The sequence below is a fragment of the Coptis chinensis genome, chromosome 8, assembly GCF_015680905.1.
Source record: "Coptis chinensis isolate HL-2020 chromosome 8, ASM1568090v1, whole genome shotgun sequence".
NCBI classification, from domain to species: Eukaryota; Viridiplantae; Streptophyta; class Magnoliopsida; order Ranunculales; family Ranunculaceae; genus Coptis; species Coptis chinensis.
Genome location: NC_141463.1, coordinates 75,563,774 through 75,585,448, shown reverse-complemented (window position 1 = coordinate 75,585,448; position 21,675 = coordinate 75,563,774). Strand labels below are relative to the sequence as shown.

The 21,675-nt window shown below is 38.6% G+C and overlaps 1 long non-coding RNA gene and 2 pseudogenes across 2 annotated transcripts; all 3 read right to left on the bottom strand.

Moving 5' to 3' along the window:
• Positions 1 to 1,507: 1,507 nt before the first annotated feature.
• Positions 1,508 to 7,163, bottom strand: LOC147483072 (secoisolariciresinol dehydrogenase-like; annotated as a pseudogene). Its single transcript, XR_015205466.1, has 2 exons — positions 6,997 to 7,163; positions 1,508 to 2,528 (listed from the first exon to the last, which is right to left on the bottom strand). The product of XR_015205466.1 is annotated as a secoisolariciresinol dehydrogenase-like (transcript).
• Positions 7,164 to 12,074: 4,911 nt separating this feature from the next.
• Positions 12,075 to 13,632, bottom strand: LOC147483071 (uncharacterized). The gene is made up of 2 exons (XR_015204474.1): positions 12,527 to 13,632; positions 12,075 to 12,386 (listed from the first exon to the last, which is right to left on the bottom strand). It is a non-coding gene; the product is annotated as an uncharacterized LOC147483071 (long non-coding RNA).
• A 5,043-nt stretch (positions 13,633 to 18,675) lies between these two features.
• LOC147483070 (secoisolariciresinol dehydrogenase pseudogene) lies at positions 18,676 to 20,321 on the bottom strand (annotated as a pseudogene).
• Positions 20,322 to 21,675: the final 1,354 nt, after the last annotated feature.

Sequence of the window (21,675 nt, the reverse complement as noted above, 5' to 3'; positions counted from 1 at the left end):
ATCAAAATCATTTGTCCTTTTGAACTTAAAACACTATAAGACTACAAAAATTAACTTTGAATTAAAAAAAAAAAAAAAAAAAAAAAAAAATTGGGTATTTGAAATGTCAACTTAAACTCCTTAATAAATGAGACAAAAATCTTAACAACTCTTATCTTAACTCGAAATCTAAAAAAAAATTGAGTATCAAAGATCAGCAACAAACTTGAATGTTCAAAGATCGCCGACAAACTTGAAAATATGATCGTAAAGTGAAAATGTGAGAACTGGGTTTTTGATTGGTAGTTTTTTTTTTTTTTTTTGAAATATTTAGAGGGTTAAGGCAAACCCACACTGGTTACATTGAAAGACCCTAGCCCGAAGGTTTACATTGCCCGAAGGGAACCTAACCCGAAGGCTCTCACCGATGCACCCCCAAACCGGTTACATTAAAAAACCCTAGCCCGAAGGCTTACATTGCCCGAAGGCTCATCACCCCTAAGGGAACCTAGCCCGAAGGCTCTCACCGATGCGCCAGTTTTTAGTAGACCCAACTGCCTCCACCTTGTCTATGAAGACTTGCTTTTGCTCCTTGGTCCACCCATCGTAGCAGCATCTTGTTTCTAGCCCGAAGGCTCACTTGGCCCAAAGACCCATCACATAATTACACAATAAAGAAATTCCAACCAACACTTGGTAGGATTCGAACTTGCAACCTCTCCCATGAGGAGAGGGGTACACAACCAATTGAGCTAGAAGCTCTTGTGTTTTTTGATTGGTAGTTGATTGTGTTAATGGTGGACATTGTTTTTGGATGGTAGTGGTGGTGGCAATTCAGATTGTTATGGAGGGTGGAGGTGGTGGTGGAGTGGTGTTCAAGAAAAAAAAATTTAACTATCTAAACTCTACTATTGGATTGACTGAATGAGATGATGTCATATGTAGTTTTTAGTAATTGGTCCTACTTTTAATAGCAATATTTGCAGTTTGGTCTTCAAGTAGGTCGCGTGTATGATATGTGCAGGGTATTATGGGCATTTCAAAAAATATATAGGCGGAATAAACGTGGGTCGTTCGGTCAACTCACAGTCAATACACTTTAACGACAATTTTAGACCAAATTACAATAAACAATTAATTGTGGACCAAATTAAACTATAATATCACTATTACCACTAGGACAAAAATGTAAAAAACCCGTTTATTTATGATATTAGCACTATATCTCTACAAGATAATTACTTCACAAAAAGAAGTAAATAACTACTGAAAAAACTGGGAAACAAATTTTGTATTGGAATTGGGATTGTATTCCGCTCAAATAATCATTTAGATTTATTTCCCTCATTTCTTGAAATTTTTGGTTAGTAGTTCAATCTACAGCACTACTGCAGAGAGTTGCCACCACACCAACAGACTTACATGCTATCAAGTTTCTCACACTTAGCGATCACTTCAAGCCAACATATATTACTATATTAGGCATATTTCAACCAAATGTTCATACAGACGTAACGACCACAGAAAATTTGACAGCTTGGAACCGCTCAAACAATATTACTAACATATTTAAGATGCTATTCAATCTTACAACAAAGGTAGAGGCAGTTTTCCTGCTATTTTTTCGGGATATAAAACTTAGGGTAAGAGAATTCATTTCAGACAAAAACCATACAAGTAAAAGTAAAAACATAAAATGCACATGAGAATCTATTGAATTACATACAAGCTCTCAGCAAAGTAGAATTCTGCTATTAATTAATTGCTAAAATGCGCCTTCACTGCCATCCTAAAAGCAGTAGAGGTTGTGCTATATCCGCCATCAACAATGAGGTTTAGCCCACTTATGTACCTAGACTCATCACTGCCCAAATACACTGCTGCTTCAGCCACATCCTCTGCCTTCAAAACTACCCCTTTCAAGTTGGCAGACTCACTCACAATCTCTTCAAACTTACTCAGATCTATCCCGACCACACTTTTCACTGGTGGAGTCGCAACTCCATGAGGAGATATACAATTGACTCTAATCCCATACTGTCCCAATTCCACACACAAATTCTTAGCCAATCCCACCACAGCATGTTTTGATGTGCCGTACACAATAGGTGCATCTCCACTAAGAACTGAAACAACACTAGATGTAAAAATTATACTACCTTTTTTTCTTTGGGATCATTACCCTTGCCGCGTGTTTAGCGCCAAAGAAGCCTCCATAAACATTCACATCAAACACTTTCTTAAAATCATCCTTGTCGATTGTTAGGAAAGAGGTGGTTGGTCTTTCACTTATCGCAGCATTATTGAACATAATATCAAGTTTCCCAAACTTATCTACAGCAGTGTCAACAGCATTTTTTACGTCATTTTCTTGGGTGACATCGCAATGGATGAAGTGGATGTCTTGATTTTCACTACAAATTGTAGCGCCAAGGTCATCTTGGACATCAGCGATGATGACCTTTGCGCCATACCTGGTGAAGACTTTTGCTGTGCTCGCTCCAATTCCGCTGGCACCACCGGTTATGAGTGCTACCTTACCTTCTAGCCTGCAAAGAATGCATTTGTTGGGTTGTTGGAACCGTCGAGCTTTGCTCCGGTTGTCCGTATACCACACTCGACCTTTGCACCTGATGAAGAAGGACCGCTAAATGGCTTCAGCTTCGTGCAATGGCCCCGATGTCTTGCCTTTTCGCTCATGATCTAATGAAGAGGGCGCCAAGGCCAATATGACCTTGATTGGAAGCTCCGAAGTGCGCCCAAGCCCATTTTACTTCCCCTTTGTCTATGTACACCTATATAAAGAAATAGATTAGGGTTTTGAAGTACAACTTTGAGAGATTCATTTCAGGGTATTGTGGGAGCTCTATTGAAAGTGAGGTCTCTTCTTATTGATTCTTGATCTCTTGTAAACTCTCCAATCTTTGTTATAAAGGAAACTTCGGCTCTTCCAGTGTGTGGATGTAGGTAACATTTACCGAACCACCTAAATCTTTGTGTCTCTTTGCATTGTTACTTCCATTATTATTGTTGCTATGGATTGTGATGATATTGTAGTGGTTTTGCTTTGTTGAGGTTGTTGTGATAACTACCAAAGTCTTGGGTGGGTGATTTCCTTGGTGTGATCTCCAAGTTGAAATCATTTGGGATAGAAAGTAGCTAGATTGAGGTGTGACCTTCTAAAAAATCTCCCCAACAAGTGGTATCGAGCACGGTTTTGAATCATTGGAACAAGGTGTGTGAGGAAAGACTCCACCTTTAGCCTGGTGTTTGAAGAAATTCCTCCGAGAAGTTCTCCAATCGTTGTTTTGGTTCATTAAGTCATGATGAATAAAAAGGAAAACACTCATAGAGAAGTTTGTGAACAAACTTCGCTATTGGAAGATGCAAATTGAGGATGTTCTCTATCAAAAGGATTTGATGGAAACATTGATATGTGAAAGCCGATGAGATTCCGCCAAGATAAATGGGATTTGCTAGATAGAAAGGCCTTCGCCACAATCCGATTGAGTCTCCGAAGTCGGGTCTTCAACATTAAAATGAGAAGACGGTTCTCATGAAGGCACTAACGTGCATGTATGAAAACCTTCTTTGTGAAAGTCATTTGATTACCAAGCTCTTCCCATGAGAATGTTGAATTCAACCAAACGAAAATTAATTGGAGTCGGTTGAGATTACATTTAGTGATGAAGTGAGGCGTTGGCGATAATAGGACAAATGCCCCAAGTTGGAAGGCTACTGATTCGCGGCTATCGGTGGCTCCCAATGAATAAGTTGAAATTTGACGATGTGGTTAGTATGATACTTAGCGGAGGAAATTCAAGGAGTTCGGATGGAGCCTCGACATCGGGTTAAATGGGATGCACATGCACAAGGGTCGTGGTAGACCGAGAAATAGAAGGGGGAGAATGAACTCTCATGCCCCTAGTGATGAGCCTAGAGATGATAGTATCATTATATGTTACAATTGTGGTTTGCACGGCCACTATATAGTAACCGATGCCAAACACCAAGGAATGACAACTACAAGAAGAATCAAGAAGCTAATGTAGTTGAAGTGGAAGATGATGCTTTGATATGTTCGATGGAGAACAATAAGGAGTCTTGGGTTTTAGATTCCATCATTCCATGTGACCTCAAATCGAGATTTCTTTGTGAACTACACCAAAGGTGACCTTGGAAAGGTCTTTCTTGGTGATGACCAATCTTGTGCCATTGTTGGCAAAGGTGATGTCCGTGTTATGTTGAAAGATAGGACATGGTTATTAAGGGGATGTTCGACATATTCATTGAGGAAGAATTTGATTTCGGTGGGTCAATTGGCTAGTGAAGGATTTGTTACAATCTTCATGAAGGATACTTGGAAAATCTCTAAGGGTTCTCTAATAGTTAAGCTAAAGGCGACAAGGATGGTACTCTCACATGACCGCATTACGGGCGTGGGTCGAATGCCGTGGCAAATGGCAAAGAGGATCCAAATGTTTGGCACAGACTTGGTCACATGAGTGAGAAAGGAATGCAAGTCCTTCACTCCAATTAAAAACTCCCCGCAGAGTCGAACTTTGACTTTGGTGCATGTTTGAAAAGCGAAATGAGTTTTCGGGAGATGGGTCAACTTCAAAGCTAGGAAGCTTGAGTTGATTCATCTTCCGGGGGCGACTAATGTCTCTTCACTTGGCGGAAAGTTATATTTTGTGGCGTTCATTGATGACCATACTAGGAAGGTGTGGGTCTATTTCTTGAGACACAAGTCCGAGGTATTGGAAGTGTTCAAGACGTGGAAGGCCATGGTTGAGAATGAGACATGCTTCAAGGTGAAGAAGTTCGAGATCCGATAATTATGGAGAGTATGTTGATTCAGGTTTTGAGAAGTATTGTGCTAACATGGGCATCAAGATGGAAAAGACTTTCATGAGGGACACCTCGGAGAATGGGGTCGCAAAGCGGATGATTAGAACACTTGACATATAGGGCTAGGTGTATCAAGCGGACTTACTGAGCAATTAAGGCGAAAAGTGTTAGCCGCAATGACTTACCCTCGATCAACCGGGACCATCGGTACCTTTGGATTTCAATTCGGAGGAAGTGTGGAGTGGGAAGGATGTGAACCTTTCCCATTTGAGAGTGTTTGGGTGTGAGTCCTATGTGCACACTAGTGACCAAGCTAGAGTAAGCTTGATGTCAAGTGTACCTTCATTGGATATGGCGATGATGATCTTGGTTATCGTTTTTGGGATGACCAAAACGGAAAATTATTCGAAGAAAATGCCTTGTTCACTGAGATGGTTTTGTACAAGGACGAGAAAAAGCAACCTCGCGGAGCCGATTCTAGTGACACCGAAAGTATGTTGAGTTGGAAGGCTCTTATATGAGTCGTGGTGTTGTGGAAGTTCCACAGTCAGATGATGATAGTAGTGACTCGGGTGAAGAGACTACGCCACCAAGTCCATCTCCACCTCGTGCACTAAGGAGGAGGTTATCCAGCAAAGCATCAGAGAGCATGAAGTATCCTCCCTCCACCTATTTATTTACTGATGATGGTGAACCTCATTGCTATGATGCGGCATTGGAGGTTGGTGATGCTAGCAAGTGGGAGCTTGTTATGCATGATGAGACGGAGTCCCTCGTCTTTAGTGTCACTTGGGAGTTGGCCAAAGTACCCAAGGACATGACTCTACAGAGCAAATGGGTGTATCGAGTCAAGGAGGAACATGATGGTTCCAAGAAATATTTGGCAATGATATTCTCCCCAAATACTTTTCAGTCAGTGTTTAGTATTGTTGTAGCGGAAGGTTTAAATCTTAAGCAGTTAAATGTAAAAACTGCTCACCTCCATTGTGACCATGTTGAGGAGATTTACACGCGACAAGACAATGTTGGGTTTCCTACGGAAGGATAGAGAGAATATGGTGTGCAAAAAGCAAGAGCTTGCATGGTTCCCGACAAACCCCTAGGCGGTGGTACATAGTTTGCACAGGATATATCCCATGCGATGGGAGTTGCTTGGAGGTTTATGGCTAACCTTGGCAAACATCATTGGGAAGCGGTGAAATGGATATTGTATTATTCATGGAGTATCACGGAGACATGTCTATGTCATGGTAGGGTGTTGTGGAGGCGAAGTTGAAGTGTTCAACCGGTGGGTCTTCTTGCTTGAAGACCATGATGGATGAGCCGAGTGTTTCTTTAGTATATTGGTTTTGGATTGAGTTGTTACAATTGAGATGTGATGTGCATGAAGAATCTTTCCAGTGGGAGATTGTTGGGTTGTTGGAACCGCCGAGCTTTGCTCCGGTTGTCCGTATACCACATCGACCTTTGCACTGATGAAGAAGAGGCGCTGACGTGTCCATGGCTTCAGCGCTCGTCTGTAAATGATGATGTCGAAGAAGAAGCTCTTTCGCTTCGCCCAAAAGATCTCAGCTCATGATCTAATGAAGAGAAGGGCCAAGGCTCCTATGAATAAGCTCAAGCTCAGCAATTGCGCCCAAGCCCATTTTACTTCCCTTTGTCTATGTACACCTATATAAAAAGGAAATAGATTAGGGTTTTGAAGTACAACTTTGAGAGATTCATTTCTAGGGTATTGTGGGAGCTCTATTGAGCTAGGGTTTGAGTGAGGTCTCTTCTTATTGATTCTTGATCTCTTGTAAACTCTCCAATCTTTGTTATAAAGGAAACTCGGCTCTTGTGTGTGGATGTAGGTAACATTTACCGAACCACCTAAATCTTTGTGTCTCTTTGCATTGTTACTTCCATTATTATTGTTGCTATGGATTGTGATGATATTGTAGTGGTTTTGCTTTGTTGAGGTTGTTGTGATAACTACCAAAGTCTTGGGTGGGTGATTTCCTTGGTGTGATCTCCAAGTTGAAATCATTTGGGATAGAAAGTAGCTAGATTGAGGTGTGACCTTCTAGTGAAATCTCCCAACAGCATTTGCTTCTAAAATGTCTATGTTACTTGATTGGAATAAGAACACGATAAAATTGACAAAGCTTGGGTAACGTAACATACCTTTTGGCTAAGATAGCTGTTAATGAGCTAGCCTTCATTTCTGTTGCCTATATTTCACCAGATGTAAAAGCAACTCATCGCTTTGCTTCCCGGGTAAGGTTATATAATATAATATGATAGAAAGGAAGGAGGGGGAAGGGGGAAGGGGGAAGTCCTGGCTGAATGCTCAAATCAAAGGAAAAAAATTATAGTCCAAAAAGTTGTTCTGCTTGTGTTGAAAAAGAGAACCACGAACTTTCAAGGAGCGACCCACTCTTTCGTGAGCGTGAGTCACTGCCGGTTAAAATTAGAGCTGGGGTATTGGCACCCCATAAAATAGGACTAGCACCTCTTTTTGGATATTATATTGTGTCTTGACGCATCTTATTTAGTGTCTTGAACAACTTATTTGGTAACATATATCATTCAATAGCACCTCTTTTTGGATATTATATTGTGTCTTGACGCATCTTATTTAGTGTCTTGAACAACTTATTTGGTAACATATATCATTCAAAGGGGTGGTAGTCCCATTTTATGGATGTCAATACCGCCGCCCTAAAATTAAAGGGTAGCATATATGGTCTTTTTAGTAGATACAACTAAATAACAACTTTAAGAGAAAAGAAAAGAGAGATTAGTGAGAGCACTTGTTAAGTGAGTGATTGAGTGATTTATTCTTTGTGAGTGATTGAGAGCTCTTCTTGTAATCTAGTGAAATCATCGATCTCGTCGTGTAGATGTAGGCATATTGTCAAACTACCTTAAATCATTGTCTTGTGGTGTGTATTATGTTGGATGCGAATAAAGAAAACAATAAAGAGACAAGGACAGTATTAACAGGGAACAACCAAGGCGTGGATTAGACTGTCCTTAAGAAAAGATTTCGTCCTTCAAGTGGTGCAGAAAGGCAACAATGGCGTATTCTCCTCATAGGATACAATGATTTAACAGACTGACTTGCACTCGAACAGGCTGCTCTCTAGAATGGCGTCTTCTCCTCATAGGATACAATGATTTAACAGACTGACTTGCACTCGAACAGGTTGCTCTCTAGAATGACGATATAACTCTCTCTGGCGGTTAACAGTAAAAAGAGAAGAAGAAGAGGCTAAGGTTTGTAATGTGCAAGTTCTGTTTCTCTAGAAGTAATCTATATTAAAACCACTAACTAAATAACAACTTTAAGAGAAAAGAAAAGAGAGATTAGTGAGAGCACTTGTTAAGTGAGTGATTGAGAGCTCTTCTTGTAATCTAGTGAAATCATCGATCTCGTCGTGTAGATGTAGGCATATTGTCGAACCACCTTAAATCATTGTCTTGTGGTGTGTATTATGTTGGATGCGAATAAAGAAAACGAATAAAGAGACAAGGACAGTAATGTGCAAGTTCTGTTTCTCTAGAAGTAATCTATATTAAAACCACTAACTAAATGCACACAGTAAGCCCGACCTTTATATCCTAAGTGCACGCCCTTATGGTAGAGGAAATCCTCATATACTTACTTAGCTAGTGGTGGATAACCAATGTGGGACTATCTTCTATGCACAAAAGTGAAGAGAATACTCTATGTTCTTCTCCTCCACTTTGCACACACACAAGTACTTTGAAATACAACAGAGATTCCAACATGTTCTTTATTCCATCTCTTTACTTGTTTATGTTTTGCAAGTTGAAAGAGATATTGGGTTTGTGCTTAGGTATTGTTAGAACACTTGTCTTGATTAAAAGTCACACCTTTGTGGTTGATCTTGTTATTGAACACTCGTTTCCACTGTGTGTCTATCACAACAGCTTGATTCCAAGCACTTGAATACTATGACAACATCATCTGATAAAGAACTTATTTTCTGTGGACATCCAGCATCATTTTAAATGAAACTAAGGGTTTTTGCTTGTGTCGTTCAAGGTCTGTACAACAGAGTTGCTACTATTACCGCCATTGTCGAACATGCCACCAACTTTCCATTCTGAGGAGTGGACGCCAGTGTCTAAAGCACGTATGATGTCGCAATAAACTGTAAATGCCTTGTCCTAGTAAGCTTAGCTATGCCTACAAACTGGATGACAAGATTGTGTTGGGTGTCTACAGTGACTACTTTCATGCCTTGGCAAGTTTGTCACCAATGCTGCTGGCCACCGTCAAACATACATAACCATGCATGTTTTGTCTCAGTTTTACAAAACCAAAGGCAGATTTGCTGTGTTGTTGTTGCAAACGTAGTAGTTAGTTTCCTGTACTTCAATATGTTCCTTCATAGGCTTCATGCATCCTTAAAGGGCTTAAACCATCTCATGAACCATGCAGTACGGAGAAAAGGATTGTTACTCAGTGTTCGTCTGCTTCCAAAGCTGTATCTTCTAAAGCCATACATAACATACTAGAGATGCCTTGAACGATCAGAGCTATCTATTAGCCGGCATAAAACAACTGAAGACTATGATTTGAATGATAAGTACATACTCGCCCAGGACATGAAAACACGTACTGAATACCGTCTGAAACAATACTCAAAGCAACTCTCCCCAACCCCCCACCCCCCGTGTTGACAGAATGTCTAATGTCTTCTCCTTAGTCCTTACAATGTCTATGTTTAATATGGGGCTGATGTTCAATTAAGTTGCGTTGGCCCAACGACTTCGTTATCGTAGGTGAGCATACAAAATTGCATTTTACGCCATATGACGATGGTTAAAAGCTTACAGTCAATAGATTATTTGAGTATAAGCTTTTTGAATCAACATGTATTAGTCACCCAAAAAAAATAAAATAAATAAATATCAACATGTAGCATTGCAGGCCCTCTCGGACGGTACAGAGACGAAAATGCAGATGCCTTGATTGCCTTCATATAATCAGTAAAAGACCACAAGAACAACGACACATACAAATTTATGAAATTTTCATGATGACTTTTCAATCATAAAACCAATTGAGAAAGTCATATTCACTTGCCAATTCTTCGGAATCATATAAACTTACATCCAAGACTCCAAGAGAAATCATTTCACACACAAACAATTCGGTTGAAAGCATATTAGCAAATGACTAAGCTAAAATAGGAATACGATCAACAGGCACTTGCGAGTGCTTACTTAGTGTTAATTGCGCTTTCAATACTGATATAATTGCGCTTTCAACTATATACACTTTTGTACCTAGATTCATCATGACCGAAACACACTACAGCCCTGTCCTCTGCCTTCAAAACTATCCCTTTCAAGTTGGCAGACTCATAGAAAATGTCTTCAACCTTGCTTTGATCCATCTCCAGTCAATTAATAACCGCTGCAGTTGCAACTCCATGAGGAATCAGGGAGATGTACAATTGACTCTAATCGGATATTGTGCCTAATTCTACACACAAATGCTTAGCAAACTACACAGTAAGCTTTGATGTGCCGTAGAAAATAGGTGTTTCTTCAGTAACAAGTGATGCACACTAAAAGAAAAAACTACACTACCATTTTTCTTTGGGATCATTACCCTTGCTGATGTTTAAAAGGCAAACATTCAACCACCAAAGCCATCTTGGACATCAGCAATGGTGACCATTGCGCCATATTTGGTGAGCACTTTCGCTGTGCTTGCTCCAACACTGTTGCCACTACCCGGTTATTAGTGTTATTATCTTAACCTCAAATCAGTAAAATGAAATTGATTTTACTTCTAAAATGTGTATGTACAGTTACTTGAATGCAATAAGACCAATATAAATTTTACAAAGCTTGGGGAACATACCTTTTGGTTAAAAGAACTTCCCATAAGCTAGCCTTCATTTCTGTTGTCTAAATTTCCCCGCCCAGATGCAGAAGCAACACATTGCTTCGCTCCCGTGGTTGGGTCCTGGTAGAATATATTCCGTGAAGAAAGGCAGAAGGGGGGTGGGGGGCGGGTTGACTGCAACATTGACACAGTTATGGATTTACCGTATGATCACATGGTTGATTCTAATTATGTGATGAGATGATTAACAAATTATCCCACACTACATTGTTTTTCTCATAGAAGACAAATTTCCAATGAGTACAGAGATTCAAGGGGAAAGGACAACGTTTGTTATTGATCGAATGTTAGACTAGTCCGAACGTTACCAATCAGTTCAAGCACTTATCCTACCAAAAGACTTCTAAATTTTACTTAGTAGTGGCAGCAGTAATGCTAGACCGACCCACTTATTTGACCTACTATTTGGACCTATTGATGTGTCAAAAGTCATAATCATTGATTTACATAGAGATATGTGTCCGTGTGTATTGTAATGCAAACCAATGTTATCCAAATAGTGAGTCGCAATAATAGGTCTAAAAAGTAGGTCCGTGTAGCACTACTCGTAGGGGCAGGCTGCAGTAGTTTAGGCTTTTAATATAACTAACTATGCTAAAGCGCTGTCAAAACCAAGACAAGAAGTCACATATAATAGTGCTTTAGTAGTTGTCATCTGTTAATTAAACTATCTTTTATTTTCACAGAACATCATTATCTAGTGAGAAGCCATTCGTCACTTAAAACATGAGACCACCAACACAGAGAACTGGTGAACTGCGCACACAAAAGAAGGTACATTTCCTTTGGAAGACAGAAATGCACAACATTTTCCCTCTCCTCCTCAACTTCGTTGTTGTTGTGCCAGATTTGGCCAAGTAATTTTTTTTTTAATATGTTTTCAGCTCTTAGAAGCAGCCATCTTATTCTATATCACCTATCCAATCTAACTAAACACACTAAAGAACCTCTAAGCCATGTGGAAGATACCACGTAGGCACGTACTCCTTTTAGGGTCAGTTAGGGACACCCCCCCCCCCCCCCTCCCCCCCTAAAGATCCAACGGTGCTTCTTCACATGAAAAAAGAACTTCATCTCGTAGCCGTTGGATCTTGCAACTTGTGGGTGGGTGGGTTGGGTGGGTATCTCTAACAAACCACTAAATATATGGTCAATGAACATATATTGGTTTAGTTGTTGTCATCAGTTAAGCAAACTATCATTCTTTTCACAGGAGAAAAACAGTATCTGTGAGAACTTATCCATCACTTAAACCAGAGAACATCAGCACAGACAAAAAACACTACAATATATGCAAAAAAAAAAAAACACAGGCAGAAAAAGGAGATTAGATATTTGTTTAATAACTGTAGGCTTACATACTGACACTTTACTTCCCGAACCACATTTTAGAAAGATCGACTCAGTACAGACGCTGCAACAAAGTCATAAACCATTTGTCTTCCCTTGGTATACACTAAAAAGTTCAGGAACTTTATCTTCAAATTTGGTCACATACCTCCTCAAGAAGTCCTTCTCAGGCATGTTTAACAAAGTAGTCATTTTGTGAGCTTCCTCCTCGACAAGACCATTTGAGATTAAAACTTGTAAGACAGAAAACCTTGGAATAGTCCTCTTCTCCAAACTGTGCAATAGAAGCATTGGCATTTCAGAAATTAGTAACGGGTTGTAACCCATCTTGTTTACTAGAAACTCCATAGTGCTCATTATATTTTTCTCAGATAACCCCATACACATAGGCTGTAATCTGAATGCAGTGCTTACCTCCTTCTCAGACCAACCCCACCTCTTATAGATGTCACGCTTTGCTACCCAAGATGATTTGCTCAAAGCTGACAATACATGAATTGCGCTAACAAATGTATATTGTGAAGGTGGAATTTCGTTTTCTTAGTTTCCTCGACAATCTCACAGAAGCGATCAGCCCTCAAAAAAGTGCGAGCACTTGACAGTAAGAGCTTCAAAAGTTTGGAATTGGGTACACCATTAGCTCTCAAGATGGCAATGCTGGGTGCAAGCCTTTTTTGAGGATCTTGATTAAGAACCCATGTTGAGCGTTTAATCACGGTTAAGACATCACTGTCTGTAGGAAGAATACCTTTGAGGAAAGAAATGGCGGGTCTAATTCTATTCTCTAAGCCTAGCGTCAAGATGTTTGGGTCCGTTGAAATGACCTTGGCAAGGTCAGGGCCAGAAAGACCAATAGAGTTGAAAAACTCGAGTTTGGGTTTAAGGGTTTTATCAGCACCAGATAATAGTAGTCTTAGGTAGTTTTGAATTATTTTGGAGATGTGGGTGTCTGGGAAATCATGGTTTCTAAACAACGTGAGGACTTTATCTGGTTTGGTGGAGGTTTCAAAATTGACTTTATTGGATGCACAAACAGCTTTCTCATGAGACAATCCACATTAAGAGACTTTGAAGGAGTTTCAATGTGTGGGCTTGCTAGAAATGGGTCTAATGAGAAATGTTGTTGTTGAATCTTGAGTGAATAAAAACCCCTTTGATCTACTAGAATTACCACTACATACTCTTTTGCAAACAAAACGAAACATTGCTAATAGAAAACAATAGCCACTCACTTGTTTCAAATGAAAGTAGAAAGCAAGAAATCATGAAACGCAGTCACGTTTTGGTCTGCACTAGTTGTAGTTCCACACTACGTCGCCGAGACCCTCAAGGCCTCAAAGTCCACAACATCCAATTCTTGGTTTCTTATATACAGGAATGTTTATAAAAGCAAAGTCTCAATTGGAAGAGTTGCATCAGGTCACAGTTCTTTTCCTTTTCAGTGCAACATACGAAAAGACCAGTTTTGCCCATTTAGCCAAGTTCTTCCGATTGAGATATCGCACAAAGCGACCGTGTATTCCTGTAAAGAGCTACATTCCTGTTTTGCTGTCTCAAGTTGTGCTGTGAGATTTTACACACCCATCGTGGGAAAACAAAATTAAATCGTCTTTGCCTATGTTTAGTTATTCTCCAATCTCTATAAGGAACCTATCAACTTGGCAATCAAAGGTCCGCATTAAGATTCAGTTGGAGAGACCATTAATACTAGTCTCGTTGCACGGAGTTGGGATGGACAGCCTTGATTTTTGATTGCACAGGTAATATTCCGTTTTCTGTACTTCAAATATGTCCTTCATGCCTCCCTAAACCATCTCATGTCTATTGGAAAAAAGATTGCCATTCAGTGTTTGTCTACTTCCTAAGCACTATTTTCTAGACACGCCTGGAACAATCAGAGCCATCTGTTAGCTGGCTTAAAAAAACTGAAGATTGCGATTTGAATGATAACTCGCTCAGGACATGAAAACACGTACTGAATACGTCGGGACCAATACTCAAAACAACACACTCGCACCCTGGAAGAATGTGGTGACCTTCAGAACCTGTAGCAGGAATCATAGGGGTGTTCATCTTTGTAAAATTTCAACCAGAGGGAACCAGCAACCAAAAAACAACACACGGCACCTCATTTACATCCACATCAAAAGGGAATGCACTTTTTGATGTAGCCCAATAAAACAAACATAAATAAACCTATAAAAGTACAGATTTTAGAACAGCATATAAACCTAACTGTTCAACCAAGCTTCAGACAAGAATTTTTTTTTTCTGAATTTTCATAGAGTACATAAACATAAAGGCTTTGATCGCTAAAAGCAGGAGTGCATGGGGCTGTTACCACAATAAAAAATAAGGTTTAGCCCACTTACGTACCGAGACACATCACTACCAAAGTAAAATGCTACTTCAGCCACATCCTCTGCGTTCAGAAATGTTACTTTCAAATTAACTGATTTGTACAGTCTCTTCAGTGGTGATCCACTCAATACTGGCGATACAACTGCATATGAAGATAAAATTTTCCACAAATAAGTGGTCATGCACAGGTCACCGTGAAACACTCCCAAGGACGTAAACCTTTCTTCCAATAACTAAAAGTCTACAACAGAATGTGATGCTCTACCTTCTTTCATTGGAGAGCCTAAACCCCAACTACCAGTTCTTATATCGACGATGTATACAAGCAGCTGCAAACTTACCACTGAAGAATTCTCCAAGATAGTGATTTAGTTGTTGCATCTGTTAGCCAAATTATCTTTATTCTCAAGTACAATAACGTGATTTGTGAGAGCTTATCTGTCACTTAAAATGAGAGGACACTGACACAAACAGGTCATAAAATATTGCCAGATTAACATTTTAGCAAGGTCATCTCACGCTGCAACAAGGTCATAAACCATTTGTCTTCTGTAAGCACACACTCCAAATTTCAGGAACTTTATCTTCAAACTTGGTCACATACCTCCTCAAGAAGTCCTTATCAGACATCAATAACAATGTAGACACTTTGTAATCTTTCCGAACAAGACCATTGGAGACTAAAAATTGGATGACTGATAACCTCGGAATAGTCCTCTTCTCCAAACTGTACTTTAAAGGCATTGGGTTTTCAGAAAGGGGCGTGGTATTGGTACCCCGATAAATGGGACTAGCACCCCTTTCACAAAAAGTAAAACAATAATAGTTATTCCTTATATGTCATTTTACACCCCACATGTCCATAGTTCTACGGCAGGCAGTTGCTGCGAGATCTCATATCCCATGGCAGGCAACAGCCACGAGATTGCATAATCCACGGTATCGGGTTGCCGCAAGATTGCATATCCCACGACAGGCAGTCGCCGCGGCATATTTTTTTTATGTTTTTTGTTTTTTTTCACTTCAAATTTTGCTTATTGAACACACACGACATATATATACCTCATTTTCTTCTTTAAAGTTTCTTTATACACTCCAAGAACAACACCAAAACCATGACAAAAAAAATATACAATTGAGTCATAATTTTGCTATCTCGCGGCAAATATTTTCATATGCTATAAGAAAATTTTGTGATCAAATTAATGAAGAAGAGTTTTGATAATTAACACAAGCAAAGACTCCATTTTAGTAAACAAAATCATCTCGTAGCAACTAACTTTTTTTTCTGGTGGCTATTAAAAAAAAAAAAAAATTTTAAAACTCACGGCAGCCACCTTTTGTGGGATATGGGATCTCGCGGCAACCCGATACCGTGGATTGTGCGATCCTGCAACAGGTGCTTGCCATTAGTGTCTTTGCTTGCCATTAGTGTCTTTTGTGTATTTAATGGAGGGGCGTTAGTACCGTTGAATTGGTCAAAGGGATACTAGTATTAGGGGTGCCAATACCGCTGGCCTTTCAGAAAATAGTAAAGGATCAAGACCCATCTTGTTCACTAGAAACTCCATAGTGCTCATTATATTCTTCTCAGATAACGACATACATAGAGGTTGCCGTCTGAATGCCATGAGTATCGCCTTCTGAGACCAGACCCACCTCTTATAAACGTCACATTTTGCTTCCCATGATGATTTGCTCAGGCACGCCAATACATGAATTGCCTTAACAAATGAACATTGTGAAGGGTCGAACTTCATTTTCTTAGTTTCCTCCACAATCTCTCTGAGCCGATCGGCCCTCAAAAGTGCTCCAGAACTCTGAAGTAATAGCTTTATAATATTGGAATCGGGTACACCATGAGTTCGCAAGAGAGCAATGTTGGGTGCAAGCCTTTGTTGCGGATCGTGCGTAAGAATCCATGTCGTGCGTTTAACCGCAGCTACGACATCACTTTCTGTAGGAAGGATACCTGGCAGGTATAATTATATTCTCTAAGCTTGGCATCAGTATGCTTGGGTCTTTCGAAATTAAATGTGCAAGATCGAGGCCAGAAAAACCTATAGAGTTGAAAAACTTGAGTTTGGGTTTAAGGGTTTTATCAGCATTATATAATAGTAGTTTTGGATCTTTTGAATGATTTTGGAGATGTGGGTGTTGGTGAATTCATGATCTCTAAACAAGGTGAGGACTAAATCTGGTTTTGTGGGTGTCTTAAGTCGGACTTTTTTGGAAACAGATATAGCTTTCTCATGAGATATTCCACATGAATCAATGAGGTAAGAAACTGTGAAGGAGTTATCATGTGTGGGTTTACTAGAAATAGGTCTAATGAGCAAAGCTGTTCTTGAACCTTGAGTAAACAAAAACTCCTTTGATGTACTACCAGTACTACACACTCTTTCACATACAAAACGAAACATTTATAAAACTAAAAATGACAAGAACAATTATTTACACAAATCTGAACTGCAGTAGTTGTAATATGACTGTCTCTGACCCTCAAATTGCCGGCATCAAATCTCACTTCACCCTTTCAGTTGCATTGCCCGCCGCTTACGGTGGTCTTTGTTTGAATATTAAACTTTGTTTTGTATCGAAGAGGAATGGTAGTAGGCAATCAGCTGAAATAGTTGCATACAAGCAAGGCCCAAAATATCGATATCGGTTAATATATCGGTGTATCAAAAACCGAGATATATCAGATATATCGTTTTTTTTTTGTGACCAGTCCAAACTATTTAAAATATCAAAAATATCAAATATATCAGACATATAATATCGAAATATATTGGAAATATCGGATTTATATTTAAAAATGGTCAAAAAGTCAACCGATATATATCGATTATATCGAAAATATCAATTATATCGGCGATATAAAGTTTCATATCGAAAATTCCGATATATTTCAAAAAAAAAGGGGTTCAATATTCGGTGGATATATGTCGAAAATATCAATATCGGTGTACCAATTTACCAAGATATATCGGCGAGATATCGGATATCTCGGCGATATTTTGGGCCATGCATACAAAGACCAAAATATCAATATCGGTGAATATATCGGTGTACCCAAAAACCGATATATATCAGATATATCTATTTTTTTGTGACCAGTCCAAACTATTTAAAATATCGAAAATATTAGATATATAATATCAGAAATATCGAAAATATATTGGAAATATCGGATTTATATTAAAAAATGGTCAAAAAGTCAAACGATATATATCGTAAATATCATATATATCGATTATATCAGCGATATAAAGTTTTATATCTATATATTGGAAAAAAAACAGATTCAATATTCGGTGGATATATGTCGAAAATATCGATATCGGTGTACCAAAAAAACAATATATATCGGATATATCGGTGATATTTTGGTCCTTAGTTGCATCTATGCCACCCTGCTAAAGTAAAACTTTGGCCTTGACCTTTTTGACCATTAAGTCAAGCTGTGGGGTGTTTGAGGCTGAGTCCGATGGTTTAGAGTGCTAAAATACCAAACCACAATACAACAATGAATAGGGTTAGCGGGATAGCTTAATCGGACCCAACGAACCCAATAGTTTGTTTTTTTACCCGCCAGTGGCATAGGAGTGTAGAGGAAAGCCCAAACAAGTCAGCTCATCTAGCCGCCATCCGCCATCGGTAATGGCGGGTGGAAAGTGGAAAATTAGAAAATTTTGTTTTGTATCCGCCATTGGTAATGGGCATGTAGATTTTTCTGTTTTAAACCCCCTCTCCATTTTACCCTTTCTCCCAACTCTATCTCCCTCTTTTGCCACCGAACCAAAATTCCAGCCGCCACACAAATATGGCGTGTAGATTAGATTTCTTCAATTTCTTTTGCTTGCCACTCGTACTGGCGTGTGGACCATACGTTATATCATTAAAACTGGCGGTATAGATAGGTAAAGTTATACCAATAGTGTTGGCAGGTTAGCGTTTTGACGCACCATTGAATTACAATTCCCGTCATATTTAGTGTTTTGCCGCACCATTGGACTTAGCCTGAGCATTACATCACAACCCTGAAGATACTACTCCGATCTCCAATTTCATTAGGTCTGTGTATGTCTAGCATTGTCTGCACAGCACCTCTTTTTACATCTACCATAACTAGATTACTAGACTATTCGATCTTACACCAAAACAAATGAAACTTCTCAAGAAAATATTGACACAAAAAACAACATAACTACAAATTTATTGAACAACATACAAGCTCTCGATTTCTTTTTCTCAGAGTTCTTTATAGAGTACTTAAATGGGCTTTCAATGCCATGCTAAAAGTAGGAGTAGTTGTGTGCTGTAACCACCATCAACTATAAGGTTTAGCCCACTTATGTACCTGGACTCATCACTACCCAAATAAACAGCTGCTTCAGCCACATCCTCTGCCTTCACACGTATCCCTTTCAAATTGGCTGATTTGTACACAATCTCTTCAGTTGTACTCAGATCCAGCCCTATTGCACCACTCAACATTGGTGATACAATTCCATATGGAGAGATACAATTCACTCTAATCCTATAGTGTCCTAATTCAACACACAAATTCTTAGTCAATCCCACCACAGCATGCTTCGACGCGGTATAAGCATGTGGTGTCTCACCATTGACTACCGAAGCAATACTCGACGTACAAATTATACTACCTTTTTTCTCTGGGATCATTACCATTGCGGCATGTTTAGCACCCAAGAACACACCATACACATTCACATCAAGCACTCTCTTGAAATCATCATTATCCGTATTTAAGACATCAATAAGAGATTTTCCGCCTATCCCAGCATTATTTAACATAATATCGAGTTTACCATACATTGCTACAGCAGTGTCTACAACATTTTTAACATCATTATCTTCAGTGACGTCGAAATGGATGTAAAAGATGTCTTGGTTTTCATTACACAGCGCATGCCCAAGGTCATCTTGGACATCGGCAATGATGACCTTTCCGCCATATTTTGCGAATAACTTTGATGTGCTTGCTCCAATACCGCTTGCGCCTCCAGTTATGATAGCTACCTTACCCTCTAACCTGCATAGATTAAATTGGTTTTCTTTCAAAATTTTGTGCAAATAAATATTTCTGTCAAAACGTGAAGTTTTAACATATCTTTCATGATATATTGTCACACCCCTAATTTCCAGAATATTTAAAATAGAGAATTATTCAAGATATAATTATCTCAATTGTCACCTTATTCAATCATCTGAAAACCCAGGATGAAACGAAACCCTAATAACATATTATCAAACACAATATTAAATATCTGAGATCAAACTAGATCAAAATAACAACTCTTCATTCACGAATAAACAAAAAAAAAAAAAAACTAACCAACTCTATTACATCTGTTCTGAATCAAAACTTTCCATTTCAGAAAACTTAAACTAGAAGACTCTAAGAGCAAATCCAAATCACGTGTCTTCATCCACTGTTTTCCACCATCTATGTTTCCAAGAACACACCCATGTTGCAAAACAAAGCAAACATGAGTCAGTAAATTGAATTTGCTAGTATGAGTAAGACTAAATATAAAAATAATATGTTCAATATTTCAAATAAATGAATATACTATTACAATCATTTCAACTTTGAAGACAAATTAGTTCTGTTTTCTCAAAACGGCATGTAGTTTCTTCCCAAGTAAGATTTCACCCCCAATATACAATTTCAAGAATCTCATATAACAATACTCATCATTTCCACTTTCCAAAATAACTCACAATATAAATATCACTTACATTATACTTAGTAAATACACATTTGATAGCCTAATTAAATATGGGTTTGATACACCTTACCTTTAAACCAATACGTCATCTTAGGGTAGAATATTTATGTCCCTGCATAAAAGATTAATAGATCCTACCCTCATACAAAATAGAGTTAGACATCACAATAAAATGATTTATCTCAGCTAGTCAAATTTTCATTTATAATCAAACCTCATTATTTAAAACATTTAAGTCTAATTTATATAACTTGGTTCGTCCCACATATTCGGAGAATACCAATTATCATAATACTTATATCAAGGGTAGTCATTCACATGACATCATTACGTCATAAAATTTCTGCATGCATAACCATAGATCTTAGACTATCAAAAGTCATTAATATTTTCGTAATAACATATCAAATTATAGTCATTTCACAATCACATAAAAGTTCACAAACATTCACTAATATTATTCACAGTCACACTTCACATCCATAACATCACACAAATTCACATACTTTTTGTTCATTCAATTCCACAATGTATTTTGTTTATTAATAACTTATTTACTTACCTCACCTTTAGTTCCTACTCCACGATTTGCACTTTACACATTTACCAAATCACAGATACCTGTGTGCCTCTCTCACACCGAGTACCACTACAAGACATATGTCCCAAGCGGGGATATCGCCTCCAAGAACATATTTACATCTTGCAAACTCGTAACTTGTGAGTCACAGCCATCTCTGGGCTTTCCATTCGCATAATCACTACCTTTTATGGGCATTCAATATCTCAGGTCATTCATGACACATTCACTGAATACCTTGGGTCATTCCCGCCACATTTAATGAATACCCATCATACACTAGCATGTCATTCATGGCACATTTAATGAATATCTTGGGTCATTCCCGCCACATTCAAAGAATACCCATCATAACACTAATAGGTCATTCATGGCACATTCAATGAATACCTTGAGTCTTCCCGCTACATTCAAAGAATACCCATCATAACACTAACATGTCATTCATGACACATTCAATGAATACCTTCCTATCACATGATATCTCAAGTTATAATATATCATTACCAAATCCTAAGGCGTGGAGAGTTCTAAAGGTGTGGTCGACTCGTTAAAAATATTATTCTCAGCTCACTTATCATTGTACTAGCATTAATCATGCATAACAATTGATCACACATGCAGAAAGTTATTTGCACGCATCAATGCAAATCAATCATGTATTTAAATATCATTGAATGCAACATGAATGGTCATCAATCAAATACAATTCAAACATCCACAATCACGTACACAATTAAATATTAACATTATACACATATAGTTATCACAAAAACTAATATATAATATATATAATATAGTGACAGCACTTTTGTTCAAAGCTGTCTACGTATCAAAATCTTTCAAAATTGGAATCAAGCCTT